We start from the raw sequence: 5,286 nt of genomic DNA, 5'->3' as shown, positions 1-5,286 counted from the left end.
ACTTGGGATACTTGGGGAGGGGGGGGTGAGTTGGGTGGAGGGAGTGAGGGGGCAGTGAGGACCTAGGATTTGGGTCTCCAGCACTGAGTCTGGCTGTGACTCAGAAGGAAAGGGGCGATTTTGATCGGGGTGTTCGCATATAATAAATGACAGTGTTAGATTGAACTAGAACTGAGCTGAAACTGAATATGCCTGGCCTCTTTCCTTGATTTTTGTAGGTTGGCATGTAACATTGTGTGTGTGTGTTGTTTTTTTTTTGCCATTTGCACAATTTTTTTTTGCATGGGGGGGGGGTTCTAATTTTCTCCAACTGGGTTCCGTGTTTTTGTTTCACGGCTCTCTGCGAAGACTAATCTCAGGTTGTAAAACTGCAAACATACTTTAATGTCTTTTGAACTACTGTACCTGCAACACTGATTTTAATACTGATAGACTTCCAAACTATGCCTTGTATATTCACATCCAAAAGATAGATAGATATATATATATATATATATCAAACAATATACATAGGTTCTAGAGGTAACCCCTGTGGCACACTGAACACAGGCTTTAGTCCTTACAATCATCCTCTTCCTCCCAAACTTGCTCACAGTGTGGAGAAGGAAAACTGATTTTAAACCTCCACTGCCTTGCAGCCATACCCACCCCTGGGAACGGTTTCAGGAGTAAACCCTGTGGAAGAAATGCGGAGCTGGAGTGCCTAAGACAGTTGATGTTTACAACTTCACTGGTGCCAAGCTGTAGTGGCACTTGCCCTTGGACTACATCTGAGGTGGAGAGGGGGAACTCACTGCATGAGCAACAGCTGGTTCTTAAAATCTTCCTGCCCAGGCATGTGCCCTGGAGAGGACATAGTCCACCAGAGGTGCAAACCCATGATCCCCTTGGTTCGATGGCTGCCTACTACTACTCCAAGTGAGGCCTCACCAGTGCTTTTATAAAGCCTTAATATTTCATTCTTTTCTTTCATATTCCAGTCCTCTCAAAATCAATGCTAACATTGTATTTGCCTTCCTCAACACCAATAACCTTCACATTAACCTTTAGGGAATCTTGCACAAGGACTCCAATTTAAGGTCTCTTTGCACCTCATTTTTGAATTTTCTCTCCACTTAGAAAATAGTCTCATTGACCTGCATCTGGATCATAATCCGCCATACTCCTTCCATCCAAGTACCTGTCTAAATTTCTTAAATGGTGAAATCAACCCTACATCCACCACTTCTGCTGGCTGCTCGTTCCATGCTTTCACCATCCACTGAGTGAAGAAGATCCCCCTCATGTTCCCCTTAAACATTTCACTTTCACCCTTAACCCATAACCTCTAGTTCTGGTCTCATACAACCTCAGTGGAAAAAGCCTGCTTGGATCTACCCTATTGATAGTAGTCATAATTTTATACCTCTATCAAATCTCCCCGACATTCTCCTACGCTCCAGGGGTTAAAGTCCTAACCTACTCAACCTTACCCTATAAGCTCAGGTCTTCAGGTCCTGGCAACATCCTCGTAGTTTTTTTCTGCACCCTTTCAATCGTATTGATATCTTTCTTGTAGGTAAGTGGCTAGAACTGCACGCAAAACTCCAAATTAGGCCTTACTTGGGGGACTGGGCAAATCTTAACGAGATAAGCAAAATCTGCAGCCACTATGAGGTATTTTACCACATGTCTACACCAGCCAGCAAATAAGCAAACCATCCTCAGCCATGCTGTTCTGCCTGTGGTCTCCAGGTTAAGTCCTGTCATGATGCAGGATTTCATTGTGATGGGTCAGGGTTTGATGCCCCTGAGTAGTCATACTTTGATATCTCCATATTTAGTAAAAGTCTTGGTCACTGGCTGGGTTACAATGCTGTAATGACAGTGAAAGGAATAACTGGTTTTCATGGTGACCTCGGGGATGGTAGAGGAGTGATTGATCATTTTCGCTGCTCCTTAACAGGGTTAAGGGAGATCCAGAGCTAAAATGGTGCTTGAAAATAAGAAAATGTGGAGACATTGCACAACATATTTTGAATTATTCTTCCTCGTTCTATTTAACATTCAAGTATTGGGAAATAAAATGGAATATTGAAGGGAATATCTTGAACAGGACATTTGCAAAGTCACATTGCCTGTGAATCTGTTGGGGGAGTCTTATTGTATCTGGTGCTGCTGATGTGACCTCCTCTACATTGGTGAGACCCAATGTAAATTGGGGGACCACTTTGATCTTGGTGTGTCAAAGAGGAGAAAATGTAAGGAATGATAAATTCTAACACCAGTATTTTGTGGGTTTGTATGTCCTGCGCTCTACTGCAGTCTCAAAATAACATATTTCACATCATATGCCAGTGATAATAAATCTAATTCTGATTTGAAACACGAGAGTATCCAGATGCTTGAAATCTTGTACAACACACAAAATGCTGGAGGAACTTAGCAAGTCAGCAAGCAGCAATGGAGAGGAATTTTTTTAAAAAATCAATGTTTTGGGCTGAGATGCAGCTAAGGACAAACAATGTCTGGTCAGAAAATCCTTCATTACCTGCTACATGTGTTTTGTGAGAGTGCAGATGAATGAGAGCAAAAACGATCAAACCCAGAGGTGTTCAAAGTTTTTATTGATAGCTACTTTCTTTTAAACTAGACTTGGTAGTTTATTATCCTTAGAATAACCTCAAGTTTACCTCCACTTAAAAATTCAGTTCGCATGTTATCACTGGGCAAGAAATTGCACAGTACGTATTTTTTGCGCACACTGGTCATTACAAATTAGAAGGAACATTGCTTACGCGCACAAAGCCATGTTGACTCTCCCTAATAAGTCCCTGTCTATCCAACTACTTATATATCTGATCCTTTAGAGTACCTTCCAATAACTTTCCCACTATTGATGTCAGATTCACCAGACTATAATTTCCTGACTTATTCTTAAAGTCTTTTTTAAAACAATGGAACACCATTAGCTGTCCTCCAATTCTCTGGTACCTTAGCCCTTGCCAAGGATGTTTTAACTACCTCTGGTAGGGCTTCTACAATTTCTGCACTAGTCTACCACAGAGTCTGATGGAACACATTGTCAGGCCCTGGGGATTTATCCGTCCTAATGAGCCTTGAGGCAGCAAACACCTCGTTGTCTGTAATCTGCATAGGGTACATGGCCTTGCTGCTGCTTTACCTCATATTCTGTGTGTAAGGGGGTTTTGTCTCTTATGTTACTATCTAGGCTAACTAAAATAGCTTCTTTGTTATGTTATACTTGGGAATGCTTCTTTGTTATGTTAAATGCTGAGAAAGTCCCCCTGCTAGCAGTTTGTTGAATCACGTTACTGATAAGGTGTTATGAACCAATTGGGATAGTTATGTTTTTGGTGTATCTGTAAGATATTGTATGCGCGGGGTTTTGGTGGAGAAGGCGGGAGAGAGAGACCAAGGATGGAGCAGGTGCTGAGAGTCCGCTAACGGGGTCGGACCCCGAGCGGGGCATTCGGTGAGGAGACGGAGATGGACTTGTGTGGTGCTTTTTATTTTCCTTTTATATTTTCTCTCAATTGTATAGTTCCAGTAACATCTATAAACTGTAAATTATTTAATTGTATCTGGTGTACTGTCTGTTATTTGGGTGGGTGGGGTACATCACACAGCATCCACACAAACTAATTACCCAGTTTGGTGAGGTCGAGGGCTGTTTCACTAGACGACAGTGAGTCGAGCAACCCTGGGGGTGGCCAGGGGAGCTAAATTGGGGGCTCGTCCGGGATTGGGTCTACTGGTATGCTGTGTCGGTGCCCTGTTTAAATCTGTAATGTGTATCTCTGTGGGTTATTTGCTGGTTATTGCTGTATGCGTGGTAGGTGTAGTCTTTGTTTGAGTTCAGGCTGGCATTGACGAGTTGGAGGTGGCACTCGGGGCTGTCCATGCTGTTGGGGGAGAGAGGAAAGTGTGGTCTGATTTGGAGGTAGTGTCGGCGAATGAATGTTCTAGCTCTGGCAGGCTCTGCCTGACGTTTGGGATAGTGTCCACCCCAAGAGGGGTGGAGGCCTGTGAGACGTGGGAGGAGCGGATCTCTCAGTTGTTAGATGAGTGACAGTGCTCAGTTGAGGGAGAGCGACAGGGATTGGTTGAAAGTTTAAGTAGGCAGGCTGGTGTTAGAGCTGTTAGGTTCACTTACACCGTAGTGACAGCTGTCAGTTATTTGAAAGAAGGGGGAAAGTTTTCCGTGTGTCTTCTCTGGCTAGGAGGGAGGCTAAATTGCTTGCAGGGCCAGGCCAGGGAGAATCATTTCAGGGGATCAGCCCCTCCTTCAGTTGTTCAGCTGATTAGAGAGGTATTGGGAAACTTAGTGGAGGCCCAGTGGGGGACCGGCTTGGGGTCCCTGGGGAAGCATGTTCTCAGCAAGGTACCAATGAACTTCCGAAAGGAAAAGACCCTATTCCTGAAGGCTTAGAGGGACCACACCCCAGGGTGTCGTTATGGATAGAGGGAAGCGATGCTAAAGCCATCCTCGACCCCGGGGCGCAGGTCAAATTGTACAGTTCGTTTTACAACCGGTGTCTGAGGCATCTACCCTTGAAAACCGCAAGGGCACCGGAGACTTTGGGTACTAGTGGCGGTAGTTATCCAGAAGACGATGATTGGTTAATGACCCTGGAGTTCATGGGGGCATTGTCTGGGCACTCAGCTTGTGGAGTTACTTCTGAGGACGTGTGTAGCAGCCTTGAGCCAGTATCGAATTTAAACGAGACCCAGCGGTGGTGCGGCCTGGGGAAGGTAGCTGAGGGTGAGACCCTCTTAGTAGATGCTCCGAACTACCACGAGGGAGGGGAGTTGACCGCTGAAGACACCTCAGTGAGAGAGAGGTCGCGGCAACTGGACCCTGGCGGCGTGGAAGATGGAGGCAGCTTGTGTGTGGATTATGCGACGTGGTTTAATGTGCTGGATCTGAGGAGCGGATGTTGCCAGATCCCGAGGAGTGCGGCTGTCGAGCTGAAGACGGCTGTTATTAGTTCCCTCGGATTCTTCCGATCCGAAAAGATGCCCAAGGGCATATCCGGAGCCCCTGCATCCTTCCCGCGGGACACGAGGAAGACCATGGGGGGAGTGAAGGTGTGTGGAGTTTTGGCGTATGTGGATGACCGCCTAGAGTTTGGATTTGCCTGGGGGGACTGTGAAGCGAGGCGAGCGGCTGAGCCTGGGTGACCGAAGCGAAGTGTCAAATGTGGAGCAACACACATCAAATTTGCTGGTGAATGCAGCAAGCCAGGCAGCATCTCTAGGAAGAGGTGCAGTCGACGTTTCAGG

Source organism: Mobula birostris, chromosome 4, assembly GCF_030028105.1.
Source record: "Mobula birostris isolate sMobBir1 chromosome 4, sMobBir1.hap1, whole genome shotgun sequence".
NCBI classification, from domain to species: Eukaryota; Metazoa; Chordata; class Chondrichthyes; order Myliobatiformes; family Myliobatidae; genus Mobula; species Mobula birostris.
This window is presented reverse-complemented; position numbering follows the sequence as displayed.